Genomic DNA, 16,032 nt, shown 5'->3' on the forward strand with positions numbered 1-16,032 from the left:
ATGTATATTTTCTCCTTAAAATTCACAATCAAAATTGTGGGGAACAGTAAGGGCAGCACATGCTGACCCAATCTCATTTCTGCTGGTAATAGATAGTGAACTTAATGGATCTGGGGGTCCATACAACATAATGTGTATTGACTTTAGAAAGGCTTTTGATTCTGCTCTTGGCCATGACCTACTCATTAACTAGCTTGAAAAATGTGGTTCAAACCCGACACAATTGGTGCTAGAGGATGCTATTGACAAAGTTGTTTTTGATAGTTCAATAAGGACCAGAGGCAGAGATGCACACTGGGTCGTGTGACCTAAGGCTAACACCAGTTAATATTTCCATCAATCTTCAGCCTTTGAAAGATAAAATATGCTTGTTAATTAAAATAAAGGGAGTTTTTAACGTGGAGATACAAGATTGCACTATAAATGGTAACTACGTTATTTTTCAACTTTACGTGCCAAAGGAAATGGGAAGAAGGGCTGAGGAAGACTAATCCTTGACATACACTACCTTCTAGGGTCAGATAAAGACACAGGGCAAATAAATGATGCTGGGGAGAGGGGTCTCCAGCAAGGAGTTCTTTATAGATGAACAAATCAAGGGAGCTATTGGAGAAGGCTGAAATACCATTTACAAATATCACTGCAGGTCAGAATTTGAGGGTGATGTGTGACTAGCAATCTCTAGGCTTGTAATACAGTACACTGGGCCACAAATTGCCAGATATGCCATGGGTATGTGTTTAAGGTACCAGCGCAACAAAGAAGGTGAAGTAATCAGCTGAAATGAATAGCATTCATCATGGCATGTGGGTTTTCCCCTTTGCCTGTGAAGGTCAATAGTTAAGGGTTGGATGTGGGTGGGACCCTAATGGAATGCTGCCATGCTAAGGGAACATACAGGAGACTCTGAAATCAAGAGCATTACAAACATGGCAATTAGGAGGGAAAATATTCTGAGCAAGCCAAAAGCAAGGAGAGAAACCCCTAGATAGTCAACAGAGAAACAATGACAATTTTATGGGTTCTGACATAGTTTCTGTCATTAGCAGTCCTGGGGAAGAAAGAAGAGGAAAAGAGAGCAAAAGATGGAGTAGCTCTGGTGCAATTTCCTAGAGTCCTGGAAAGCAACTTGAAATGCTTTTCCCAATGTCCAAAATCTAGCCAGAGCACAGAGCTCAAATGACAAGCACCAAAAAGTACACAATAGTAAATATGTGTTATTTGGAAAGTCCTAAAATGAAAAAGGATCTGAAAAGCCAAGTACAAAAACAGTCTTAAATCTGTGAAGGCAACAAAGGAGGCTGATGGAAAGAAAAGCCCAATTTTCTAGTTACTTCTCTTGCTGCTCACCCCAGCCTTTGACATGATTCCTTGGAGAGAGGCTGCCAGCTGCCAGCCAAAAACATCTAATGATGGTGAATTCACTGTCTGAAATGAACAAATTTAAGGGGCATCGGGGCCACATAGCTGTGAATGTCTGCCTCATGTAGGTCTTAGCTTTGTGCATTGGTGCTTAAGCATTATTTGGGCACATTTGAAGCTTTGAGAGGAGAAATTATGACTTTTATAAACCTAATAATATCTTTCAAGTGCATTCAGTTTTTAAGTTTTGTAGTACATTAACACCTGATCATTAGGAAAATATAGTAAAGAGAGTATAAAGAGAAGCACTCCTGTCTAGGGAAACAAAGGAGGCCAATAGGAGGGAAAGCAGGGAGAAGGGAGGGGGAGGAGCTGTGGGGAGGTGTTCACCATACATTGTATACTTGTATGAAAATGTCTTTATAGAACAAAACCACATTCAATGAATATGCACAATGAACATTAAAAAAGTAAAAGAATTAACTCTAAAAGAGTGATAGAAAGAGAAATACAGTTATGGTCCTTCACATTGACAATCCATACACCCACCACCAGATTAAAGTGAATTAGTATTGTCAGTTTACAGCTGATTTTTTTCTTTCAGGTGTGTTTCTGTGCATTTACACACACATACAAGTACACATGCATGCATGCTCACACACACAAGTACACATGCGTGCATGCTCACACACACACACACAGACTTTTGCTTTATTTCTTTTAACAGTGGCATGTTGCATAGTATTAACAGCCCATGTTTATTTATGAGTGATTTAGTCCATAGCTTATTATACTGGCTCTCTTTCTCATATAAACAATAGTATGATGAATATATTTGTATACATAAATGTGGGCATGTACTGAGTATTTATAAAGAAGAGGAGATATTCCTGAAAGTAGAATTCTTGGCAAACACATTAGAATTCTTGTTGGAAACTGCCAAATTTCTATCCAGAATTGCTATTCTAATTTAGTATCAAAGGTTTTATACCATTAACCCCCTAATATCATCCTTTAATTTTCTTTTCTTCTTTCTTTCTTATCTAAGAGGGGGGAAGTGCTACTTTTATTTGGCTTTGCTTTTCAGTCATCAATAGCTAGGGTGAGTGAACATTTTTTTCAAGTGTTAATTGGCTATTTCTATTTTCCTGTGAATTGCTCCTTAATTACTTTTATTTGGCTGTTGTGTTCTCTCTCTCTCTCTCCCTCTCCCCCTCCCCCTCCCTCTCCTTTTCCTTCTCCCTCTGCCCCCTCTTTAATCAGTGTGTATGAATTATTTGTGTTTATGGGTATTAACCCTTTGTTGTATGGTAACTATTATCTTGCATATTATCATTTGTCTTTCAAGTATTATAAAACTAAAACTATCTTGATCCAAGGCATTACATGAAGAAAAGCAACCAACAATTTAAAAATCTAGATCACTAAGTCTTATTTTTAAGTAAAATAAAAATTTTCTTGTTCTGTTCGCTCTGTTAAATTCAACTAATTTTCCTAACCAGTGGCTAAGTTGAAGTCAAGCCAGAGTTTATCATTTTCCCCTCAGTTAGTCAAGTTAGCTTGCAATTACCTTCTAAAAAAATTGCAGGCCCTACAGGTCATATGCCTATTTTCAATAATCATGTTAACAGGCACTACAAACCTATGTCTATTCTGTTAAGGTCCAGGTAGACACAACATCCAAATTTATTTGAAAATAGTCTATTTGGTGCTTCTGAATGATATTTTCTTTTTATGGATTTGCATAGGACTCAAGTGGCCTAGGATAACTGAACCTCAGATTCCAAGCTTCAAGAGAAATGTTCATGGTTAGAGGAGAAAAACTCTGTCCCATTTCACCCCGCAGCCCACTGGGCACAGCCAACTAGAAGAGAATCTGTTGTATAAAAAGTGCCAATATGTCCCAAAGTTTACTAGCAAGGAGGTAGTGAGCTCATAATGAACTGACATTTACAGATTGCAGACCCAGTAGTCTTCACCAAGATTCCAGAGCTAACTATGAGTGTAAATAGATTTTCTTCATTCTCAAACATTGTTCATAATATTTGGCACAATACTCAAATTCCCTGGCTCTCGTCCACATTTGCTGCCTTCTCAATGCTTATGTCCCATATGGAAAAGCAAGAGTGTTGAATATTTAGAAGGTTTTGATTATGTCCCTGGAGTGAACACCATATGCACGGTCACTACACCACCATGTGGCCAGATCTACAAACTGCCGCGTTCTTTGCTTTGGAACATGAAGCCAAGATTCCCTCTACTGAAACTTTGCAAAGGCTGGCCACTGTCTTGTCTTTTTCTCTTTCAATCTGCCAAATCAGAAAAGAAGGGGCATGTTGTCAAATTCTGTTTCCACACAGTATTTTCTTCTCTGTTGATCTCTTTCCCCCAAGCCTCTTTGTGTGGTGTGTCGGGGGGTGGGGGGCACCCAGTACCCAGATGTGTACGCCCAGCCACAACTGCTCAAGTGCCTCAAATATTTAACTATGTTTAAGACTTGGTGAGAAACCCTGAAAGTCAGCTGACAGGGCATAATGAATGAAATATTTCACAACATTGCCATCACTGAGAAGTTTCATCAGTAAGAATCACCCAAGCGAATGTGATTATTAGAAACAGCATTAGGGACTGAGATGAACTTGAGATAGAGTACTTCCTAGTGTGAAGCTCCAGGTTTGGTCCTGAGCAGTAACACACACACACACACACACACACACACACACACACACACACGGGGAGAGAGACAGAGAACAGAGAGACACACAGAGAGAGGAGAGACAGAACAGAGAGAGACAGAGAGACACAGAGAGAGACAGAGAGAGAGGAGAGAGAGAGAGAGCAAGACAGACACACACACACACACACAGACTGACACACAAACAAAACAATAAACAAAAATTATCCTATTCTGTTTCAGATACAAATAGCCTTAGTTAAGGCAGTACTATGGAGTGCCGGAGGAATGTCACTCTGGGGAAGTGACAGTGTGACATATTTTAAAGAGTTTCACTCAAAGTACACTGGGACTGGATCAACTAAATATTTAACTTATACCTAGGAAAAGAACTGGTCATGGTCTCATACCCTTTACAAACAATGGACTTTAAAGAGCATAGTGGCTCCCGAAAGTGAGTCCTGAATCATGGCCCCTGTAGCTTCCAGAGACTAAGCCACCAACCAAAGAGCATACATGGGCTAGCCTGAGCCTCCTTTGCCTCGCCACACACACCCCTGTGCACATATGTAGCAGACGACTGCCATGTCTCGCCTCAGTGGGAGAGGATGTGCCTCATCCTGTAGAGACTTGATTACCCAGGGAAGGGGGATCCATGGGCATATAGAGCCCCCTCTCAAAGGGGAGGAGAGATGGGATGAAGAACTCTGGGAGGGGGATGGAGCAAAAAATTGAAGCATGTAATGATCAAAAAAATCATGGCTCCTGCACTGGCTCTGTACAGCATTGTAATAGCTAGGCTGAATTGTATATGTTTCCCAGATCTCCCCTTTCCTGTATGTATTTTTAATTAAAAAGATTTGTGTGTTTGTTGTGTAGTTTTCGAGAACTCAGGAGGGAACTCTAGGCCTTACACATGCTAGGCAAGGACTCTATCACTGAGCTGTGTCTCTAACCCCCATTAGAATAGTTCATAAACAAATGCACTGAGATAGAAGATTTGGAAGGCAGAAGGAAAGTTATAGGTAGTTTTCTGCACACACACCTTGGCCCTTATGTGCTGACTTACCTTGTGATCTGAGCCTGTGACTGATCCATAGAGCATTCTATGTATCCTGGAATTTCTGTCCCAAGATATGTTTCATTTCTACAAATTAAGGGACACCTTCCCTTCTCATCCATAAAATTCAAACTTCAGTATGAGATACCAAGTAACTAACTCTACTTACAGAGATTGTTCAACAGCTCCTATGCTACATGCTGTCAAATCCCAGACACAAATGCTCTCCTCTCTACAATGTCTTTATAACTAGTTCTGTCTCTTGTTCCTTTCTGCCACAGTACAGATGGACCCCATACAAAGCACACAGACCAACCTTTGAGCTTCCCATCAACTTCTGAAGTTTTGCTGGAAATATAATGCAGTGGTGAAAAGACTGCTCAATTTTTCCATAGGAAAAATTTAATCCAAACACACAACTTGAAGGGTCTGCTGTGGACTAGCCAAATGCATGGGAAGGTGTGCAGCGCTAATGAGGGGGGGGGGTTATAGTTCGGTAAGGGAAATAAGCCTGGCACACACAAACATTTAAGATGACTTATGGTGGTAAGACTTGTAAGAAAATCTCAAAGCACATACAAATGATCTTGATCGTGGATCTTAGAGCCAGCTATATAGAAATGACTAAAAAAACACCCTATTCACCACCATGGCTACACCTACCACACTCAAAATTTCTGAAGTGTATGGAAGTCGGGTAGAATAACATCTTAGCTAGTCTTGTGACAGGCTGGCTGTAGCTGGAAGAAAGGTCCTAAGGAGGAGGCGCTGAGCTGAAAGGCTGTCTAAATCTCCTGTACTTCTGGGCTTTTCAGGAAACAGGACGATGGAACGATTGGCTTGGGGCGCCCTCTGCTGAAAGTGCTTGCTGTAACCGCAAAGCCTCCTGCCTAGAAGACTGAGCTTAGCATCAGGGACTGCTGGGAAGGAAACCCCAAAGTGAGGAACTCCATTGCAGGTGACCCATCACAACAAAAAGCCTTTTGGCAGAACAATTTTTTAAAAATCCTAGCACCCATTCACTAATTCTTCCAACAAACATTTGCTTTGTACAGAAAATGAGTTTTTGCATGTTCACCGCCTTTTCATCATTTTGTGTGTCGGTTTAAACTTCATTTCCTGGGAGCTGTCTTCCTTTATCATCCTAAATATGTTCTTTCTGTTATTTTTTTTATCATGTCCTTCTGCATCATCACAGCCTATTCCAGTGCGGGTGACAGCTCACAAAGCTGGGAATCTGGAGCACGCAGACTCTCAACAGGTTGGAGAAGTGTCTCTTCCAGGAAGCCCAAGTAGGCTGAGCCTCTTCCAGGCAGTTTAGCTGCTTTCCACTTCTTTAGCTGACTCAGCAAGTCTGTTTCCTTTAGGCAGCTTGACTGATCTGCCTTTCCCAGGCAGCTCTAAGGATCTTCCACTCCGACTGTCCAGAAGTATCAACAGCCTTCACAGCCTTCACAGCCTTGTACCCTTGGGAAGGGAGGATGGGAAATTTCAAGGACTTCCCGAAGTGACTGAGTTATTTATTTTCTAAGCTTTCTGCAGGATGTTTCACCTCCCCTTAGAACAGCCTGTTGTTGTATTTCTTTTCTAATATCATTTGCCTTAAGGAATGTCCTGGAAAGACCATTTATTATTGGTGGGAATTGTTGCACAATGCAGTGTGTGTTTGCATGTTTGTGTGTTTGTGTGTTTGTGTGTGTGTGTGAGAGATGTATGTTGTATGTGATTGGGTGAGGGAGCATACAAGAACAGTAGAGAAGAGCAGTGTGTGAGAGAGAAGGAAGACATATAAGGCAACGCGCAGCTTGCACTCAACCTTTTGAGGTGAACCAAGACACAAGAGCATGAAGGAGGATCTCAGAGAATGCCATGGCGTGGAAGAGTTGTGACAGGGCCCTTTGATGCTAAAGAATTAGGGCCAGTGCTTAAGTATACTCATTGGGTGGACTTTATTTATAATGGCATAATTTTGTAAAATGTATATCACCAGGGATTAAAATTGGGGTCCTGATTATTGGATATTGTGTATGAAAGGTAGAGGGTTTGGTAAAATGCTTCAGCAAGTCAAAGTGCTTATTGCCAAGCTTGACAACTTAAGTTGAATCTCTGCACCCCACATAGTAGAGGGAAAGAATCAACTCCAGCATGTTGTCCCCTGACTTCAATGCGCATGTCTTGGCACTCACATCCAACCCCCAACATGCAACAAAAATGTGGAGCTACAAATACGAGGTAGAAATGTGTTTTCTTCACGGGCACCATGTAGAAGCATTTCCTTTCAGATAATTTATCTGAATGCAATGAATTTAAAATGTTTCCAAGGAAAACAGTGTAGGCGTTCCATAAAAAGTGTACTGAGTGAATAAAACATACCAGTTCGAAATAATAATCAATTGCTTGCATGCTAGAGCTGTTTTCCTCCATTAAGTCAATCAAACTGTCATACACACACCAGAGTTCTGCTTTAAAGATACTTTGCCACTGATGAATCCTTAGAAAGTTCATCCAGGTGAGAAGTAGTATGTGTTTCATTTGATTGGGAGCTTCCAAGTAGAATAGAGAGAACCATTTAGTTGAAATCCACAGGGATGATTTACTTGTGAGATAAGAAGAAAGAAAACACTTTTCCCAAACTACATAAAAGCTTTTCATGCAGTTTTTGCAAATAATATAAAGAATATATTTAATAAACTATTTTAGAAATGGAAAAAAAGTGCTTTGCATGCTTTAACCCCTTTAATGATCATGGAAAACCTACGGAGTGAATGCTATTATAACTTCAAATTGGACATGAGGGTACTAAGGATCAGTCATTTAGTCTAGATCATAGATGATAAGTGGGTAGGACCAGGGTGATGGCTCCAGAGACTGTGCTTTTGACCACTATACTCCTCTAGTAGGAGGCTGAGACGAGACTGGTTTTACTTGAAGACATATAGTCAATAGAACAGAGGGTAAAAAGGGAAAGAAGCAGGCTACCCATCTGTTTATTAGCTGTTAGGAAAATGTGTATACTGAGTAGACCGAGGTGGGACTGGGCCTCAGCTGTGCCATTTGCCCTCTGAGGTCCTCAGAGTAACCCTGGGAGATGAGGAAGGCAAGTGAAAACGGGCTGGAATGTGATGTTGGTGTTACATGTGTCAGATGTGTTTAAGAGAGTTTTGCTGTTCCGGATATGTCTCATCCACCGAGTATGCAGAGCACATGCCTTCCTCCGTGCACCGAAAGCAGTCAATACAATGTGATTACTGATGGACTTTAATAAGAAATGCAGTGTATATGAAACTGAAGAGGGGTTATGTAAGGAAGGCAACTGGTGGGAGAGTCAAGAGGCATAGAAGAGGGTCATTGTGGAGTGTAAAAAATGAGAGCAGGACATAATGATAAATATGTATTAAAATCTATAATGAACCCCATTATTTTATATGCTAACTTAAAAAATAATTACAAATCACAACATGTAAAGTACAGTAAGCCAAAACCAGACTAGAGACCAAAACAATTGTATTTTATATGAAAATCTTTTCTAATGGTCCAGAGTGGATCAAAAATTTGGAAACTGAAAAAATGTAAGTCTAATGCTATCGGTTAAAAACTCTGACACTGGGGCCAAGATTTTGTAGTTGTTACTGTTGTTGCTGTGTGTGCATGTGTGTATTATGTACATGGATGACTACTTGCATATATGTATTTACATCGCATACCTGCCTGCTACAGGTGCATGCCACAAGAAAGAAATTGGATCCTCTGAAACTGGAGTTATAGGTCCTTACAAAGATGCCTATTGTGGGGTTATGGAAACTGAACCCAGATCCTCTGCAAGAGCAGTACTTAACCACTGAGCAACATCCCAAGACCCAAGGACCAAGTGGTTTTTTTCCCCTTTCAAGACTCTAAAGTACATTTATGGATCCAATTATATTAAACTCAATTCTTCTGTTGCTTCTTCAGTGGTAAAGACACCAACTAGGCTGTTTCCTTCTACCGGTGTGGACTGAGTTTGTTTGGTACCAGGGACAAGTGATTTGCAGGGTGGAGTCAAAATAAAAGAACCTCAGGAAAGCTGGTTGCATTTAGAGTATACGTAATTGGAAAGGAATGCAGTGGATTCCCATGCTGACTATCGTAGGAGTTCCATAGTCCTCTACTGCCAACTGCTCTGCTAAAGGAAGTTTCAGTTACAGAGGAGGACCCTAGATAGGGTTCTCACTTTCTATGTGGCTGCCAGGTATGGTCTTGTATACTTTTAATCCCAGCACTCTGGAGGCAGAGGCAGGTGGATCAAGATTTATTTATATACCACTATTGGGTGTATAACCAAGAAAAAAAAAAAAAAAAAAAAAAAGCTCCACTATACCACAATGGAATATTATTCAGCTATTAAAAACAAACACATCATGAATTTTGCAGGCAAATGGATGGGACTTGAGAATATCATCCTGAGGGAAGTAACTCAGACCCAAAAGGACATCCACTTATAAATAGATATTAGCCAAAAATATAGGATACTCATGCTACACACCACAGACCTAAAGAAGTGAAATGAGAAGGAAAGCACAAGTGAGGATGCTTGAATTTCACTTAGAAGGGGGAATAAAATAGTCATGGGAGGCAGATGGAGGGAGGGAATGGGTAGGGGAGGGTTTTTCAGGATGAGATGTGGGGAAAGACAGAGGAGATGGCCAGACAGCCATGAGAATGAAAGGAAACATGCAGCTGGCAGGGATGGAGGGGTGGGGGGATCTCAAGGACATTCCAGAGATCTGGGATAGGGGACACGCTCAAAAATCAATGGGGGTAACCTTAGCTGAGACTCACGGAATAGGAGACATGGAACCTGGAGGACATCTCCTGTAGCCAGGCAGAAACCCCAGGTGAGCAATAGGGACACCAACTCACCAACAAAACTTTCAACCCAAAATTTACCCTGCCTACAAGACATGGAGGGATGAGGGATGGAGCAAAGACTGAGAGAGTGGCAAAGCAATAACCAGCCCAACTAGAGACTCATCCCATGGGCTTGCAAGCACCAATCCCTGACACTATTAATGATACTCTGTAATGCTTACAGGCAGGAGCCTAGCATGACTGTCCTCTGAGAGGCTCCACCCAGCAGCTGACTGAAACAGATGCAGAGACCAAGAGCCAAACACTAGACAGAGCTTGGGGACTCTCATAGAAGAGTTTGGAGAAAGACTGAGGAACCCAGAAGGGGATAGGAACTCCATAGGAAGACCAACAGAGTCTTGGACCCTTGGAGGCTATCAGAGACTGAAATACCAACCAATGAGTATACACAGGCTGGAGCTAGGCCTCCCCACACATATGTAGCAGGTCTGCAGCTTGGTCTTCTTGTGGGTCTGGAACAACTGAAGCAAGGCTATCCCTAAAGCTATTGCCTGTCTGTAAAATCGGTCCCCCTAACTCAGCAGTATTGTTTGTCCTCAGTGGGAGAGGAAGAGCCTAGCCTTGCAGAGACTTGGTGTGCCAGGGTTAGGGGATACCCAGGGGCTGGCACCATTCTTTCAAAGGAGAAAGGGAGGGGCAGGGGAGGTACTGTGGGAAGAGGAGATGGGAGATATAAAATGATTTTTTTTTAAAGACCAGTGCTGGCTTTTTAAACAAAGAAGAAAAAAATAAACCCTACTTCTTTGGCCCCCCAGATATATATCCCAGAACTTCAACTAACTTTCCTATATAATGGGAAAATCATACAACTATCTGTTCATAGATTTTTACAAAAGGAAATGAAGCTTTTGTATAAAATACATACAATGGCAAGCAAATGAAATGCAAACAAAAGCTGATACTGACAGAAGCTGCAGGATGGGGAAATAGGTGTTCATGATCCTTCTCTGCTTCTGTAGAAGTTTGAAGAGTCTCATAAGAAAATGCTTTTTAACTACTGAGTACCCTAAAGAGATGAGCTTTGGATTTAGAATTAGAATTAGATTTGATCCTGAAGTTGGGGGTTAATGAATTAAATTTTCCCAAGCCTTCTGTCACTCTTGTGTAAGATGTGGGAAGTAGTTACTCCTTCCTCTTAAGTGGCTCTGGTTATTAAGTGAGGTTATCTACATGAATGACTTTGTAGAGTGTCTGAGCTATAATAAAATTTCAATAAGGAGTTGCTATCATTACATGAAGAAAAAAGTAGAGCATGTGATATGCAGTAGGTATTTTGATGGAATAGTGTGGGTCCCCATTGTGCTCATCAGCCTCGTTGAGAGGTGGGCTCTTCACGTCTGGCCAGAAGGAACAGACAAACTGAGCTAATCTCCTGATAGGGTCCCTGCAGTGTCTGCAGGTGTCTGCACTGAATAAATGTTTTCCTATGGAGAAGTGGGGTTGCAGCAATTGTCTCCAGTCCTATAAATTCAGAAACCTCTATCCAAGAGCAGGGCCCTCTAAGCACTCCAGATCGGAACTGGCAACACCTACTTCTTGAAAAAGCTGCTGTGAGTAGAAGGGTGCTGTGTTCATCCTGGCACTTCAGTAGCTGGCTTTTGCTTTCAGGAACAATGCACAGCTATGATCAGGCCTATTATGTCAGCAGTTCTCGTATGTACCAGAACATGGAGACTTCCTGGGATTTCTCACGGAAAGACAGGATCTCTTAAACCTCAGAAATTCCAATTCAGAAGGTGAACATTGAGGTCTGGGGAATGTGATTATTTTTTTAATGCTGAGGATTTTCAGGCCACATGTATATGGATCTGTTTTTGAGAAACAGTTTTAGAAAAAGGAATCTGGCAATGAAGAAAGGAGCTAAAAATGGAAGGATACTGACAAAGAGAACGTTGGCCTGAAGGGGGAGTCAAAAGAAGGCCATTTTTTAAATTCCTAAATAAATCAGGGAGCATATTTTTAGCTGAAATGGGCTCTAGATAGGGCTTGGAAACTTGACCTCTGTCATACCTGTTAGTGCCTTTTTGGTCAAATTCATTCTTTGTCAGTTGTGGTTGACTTGAACAGTTCAGAGAGCAAGGCTCCTCGTTGCTTTGTAGAACCTCAATCAAATTCATAAAGTCTTTGCTGTCTGCTTTCACAAGCCTTAATACAGACAAGTGATCCCGCTCTGGGTGGCTTTAGGGACAGAAATATACCTTTAGACCAGAGGAGAAAAGCCACCATTAAAAGGTCAAATAAAACTGGCCCTGGAGAGTAGTTAAGTCCTATGGTATCACACCCTCTTGTAGGACTTGACAATCCCTCTCAGGTCCTCTCAAGTCACATAAATTCCAGTAGAGCATGGTTAAGTCACAAAATCTAGTAAATGTTTCTTATATCCAGGTGGGCATCATCAAAGTCTACCAAGATTAGTGAAGTCATAAGATTGGGCTAAGCACACTAAAAATAGACAAGAAAACTTGATAACGATTATTGAGCCTTATGCTGTCCTGAAAGCAACAACACTGGAATGTAAAGATGCAAATGAGATAAAAGCAAGCATCCTTTCCTTTTTAAAGTGAGATGAGGTGTCTGCATCTAAAGGGTTATGTCACCTTCCCTGAGAGTTCATAGTAACTACAAAACTGATTAACTAACATGTGTGAGTAAATGGTTATTGTGTCTTTTCCCTCTTCAATAGTACATAACCATTTTTTGAGAGTTTCACACACAGCCCAGTTCATCCTGAAAATATCTATGTTGCAAAAGATAGTTTTGATAATCCTGCCTCTACTTTCTGAGTGCTAGAATTGTAGGCATGCACTAGTACCATGCCTGGTTTTATACATGTCACCCAGAATAGAGTCTTGGTATATAGGAATTCCAAGAACCAGGCCAGACTTGTTACAGAGGCAGCTAGACCTTTGGAACCCTGGCAGATCTCCTCATCAGATAAACATGACCACTGGAGATACTGGGTGGAGAGATGAATGGGGAAGGAATGAAATTACAAGTTGCCCTTGCCAAAGTGTAGGTCCCAAATCAAGTAGGGTTATCAGAGAATTCATTTTTACTGTTGGAGAGAGGGTGATTCACTTGGCATTTAGTGGGTAAGATATTCCAGAATGTTTTGTGTCTGGCTACATTCAAAGCTTATATATCATTCTTGAAAAAGGTTTGGGGGCTTGAGAACATATCTTACTCTCTAGCTTAAGATGACCTATAACTCACTATATTACACACGTTGGCCTTAAACTTTCAGCAATCTTCATGTCTCTGCCTTCCAAGTGCTGAGATCCTGGGAAGATCTGAGGTTTTATACATTATAAAACATGAGAAACCACCACATCCACCAAGAGAATTGTTCTTAGATTAGTCACAATAGGACATAGTATGAGTTTTATTCTAATTTGAATTATTCATTCATTCCCGAGCTGAGTCCAAATGAGGCCCATGTGCATTCTAGATAAGAGTTATACTGCCAGGCTGCTTCACAGCCCAGGATTTCTTGATCTCAGGAGACAGAGGCACTTGGCAGATACTTAGCCTTCATGCTATGGGTGGCAATACTAACCCTGCTGACAAGTATAAGCAGGGCTCCCTGCACCTCTGTCACTCTCATAAATGTCTGGGAGACAGGTATTTCGACTCACACAGGAATTTCTCAAGTGTTGGCTATGGCTTTCTCCATTGGTAGAGAAGGGAATGGAAACATGGGGAGGAGAGTGACTTTCTCAAAGATTAGAGTTGGCATTTGGGGAGAGCTTTGGATCAAAGCCAGACGGTATGTGGCTGAAACCTTTGTTCTCAACCTATAACATCTGCAGCAGTCAGTGTGCAGGGTGAGGGGGAACCATTCAATGTAGTGCCAGTTGGGAAGGAAAATCATGAGACACGGGTGAGCTTCAAGAGAGGAGAATCGACTCAGAGTGGAAAAAACTAAATTACATCTTTTTAAATAAATATTATTTAGGGTTGTGCAAGCTAGAGAAGAAGAGAGGAAAAGAGAAAGAGGACAAGAGAACACAGGAATGGGGAGACGAGAAGAATAGAAGAGATTGGATTTAGAATCTTAGATTGGATGACTGCAAGAGTAGATGGACTTCAGTGTGACTGGTATCAAGAGACTTACAGTTCCTTTGGATGGGTGGAGCTTTTACAAGTCATTTCGAATAAACCATAAAATTACCTATCAAAACCAATATGTTTATGTTTACTTCACATACTTACATAGTTTAGTTCTTACCAGCACATGTTTAAATTAATCCACCCCTCCCTTAGAACTGGTGAACATCTTGCAAGCATCTGATACAACTGAAGACCTGAGTGTATGTTCGTACCCCTTGACACAGCATCTGGCTTCAGTGTCTTTGGTTGTCAAAGTGAAAAATCAGCCTCTCCTCACTTTTATGCCTGGGGAGCCACTCCTGCTGGTATACTCAATAAATGTAGCTTGTGATGGGATGCACTTGGGAAGCACGCCATCTGAGTCACCCCTCTAGTCCCTTAGACTCTGGGAAAATCTGTTCAGTTCTTAATACATAGGGAATTTGGACTTGCTCTATAGCTTCAGGGTCAATCAACTTCTTGTCCAAAGGGCAAGCAAATAAATATTTCAGGCTCCTGAGCTCTGTTTTAATGACTCTTGCTGCTGTAGATTAGAAGCAGACAGAGAAAACAAATAAAGCAATGACCGTGCTACATTCCAACAACACTTTAATTTCTCCTTAAGTTTCTGGGCCTTTGAGAATCTGTGAAGATCTGAGGGATGTATGCTGCCATGTTAGTGCTTCAAGTCAAATTCCTTGAGAGATGTGTCAAGGTATTTCCTCCTTCCTGTATAAATAATCAGAAATCCAAGTTCCTGATGGTGGCATTGGGAGTTGTCATACCCTTGTTTTTTTGTTTGTTAGCATACTTTACAAGCAGTCTTCGTTTAGTTCAACCCCCAGTGAGGACAGGAAGGCAGAAAGTCCTGGCTCACTTGATGCACTATACTCACCCTTCCCAGCATGCTAGTGTTGGAAGCCATGTCATTAGGACAATGTCAGAAAGCAGTGGATTGCCTGCACATTGGTAGCCAGAAGTTTCCCTTGGCTTTCTTGCCCCAAACCTGTGAGACTGTACTTTTGCCTATTTTCACCCCCATGAAAGGAAATCACTCTTCTCTTCAACCCCTCTCCCAATGCTGTTGTGTTATAAATCTAGGAGCTGTGACAGTTTAAATGTGAAATGTCCCTCAGACTCCCAGGTTAGGCCACTTGGTCTCTGGTTCCTGGTGTTGTTTTTGGATACTGTGGGATATTTGAGAGGAGAGGCCCAGCGGAGGAGGAAGTTAGTAGCTGTCAGGGTGGACCTTGAGATTTATAGCCTGGTCCTTGCTTTGTGTCCCATCTTCATTTCCTGGTTGTGGAGATGTAAGCAAGTAACCCCACAACTCTGCCACCATGATGAACTGTAGCCTTAAACCATAAATGTATATCCTTCCTCCTTTAAATTGTATCTATGAGGTCACAGTGATGGGGAAAGTAACCCATGCACACAGATCTAAAGCCCCTGGGAACTAGGTCAACTAGTTATTTCTTCATTCCAGCTGAAGGCTTACATAGCCTATTTTCCCAGGACATCGTTTCCATGGTGTCTTGAAGCTATGTACAGGAGACCTGCCTGTGTTCCATTTCAGTGAGTATATCCTCTTCTTCAGTGATATTTCCCAAAGGAAAAATGGAGCTGTCCCTTGTTTACTAAGTGTTGTGGTTTAAATACAAATGTGCCTTATAGTTTCCTATATTTGAACCCTTGATCCCCAGTTGGTGGCATTATTTAGGATTGGTATAGGTGGCGTAGCCTCGCTGGAGGAAGTATGCCACTGGAAATAAGTGTAGAGCAGAGACTGGAGGAAAGGTCATCCAGAGACTGCCCCACCTGGGGATTCATCCCGTATACAGTCTCTAAACTTGGAAGCTATTGTGGATGCTGGGAAGTGCTTGTTGACAGGAGCCTGATATAGCTGTCTCCTGAGAGGCTCTGCCAGAGACTGACAAAT

This window comes from Arvicanthis niloticus, chromosome X (assembly GCF_011762505.2).
Source record: "Arvicanthis niloticus isolate mArvNil1 chromosome X, mArvNil1.pat.X, whole genome shotgun sequence".
Lineage (NCBI taxonomy): Eukaryota > Metazoa > Chordata > Mammalia > Rodentia > Muridae > Arvicanthis > Arvicanthis niloticus.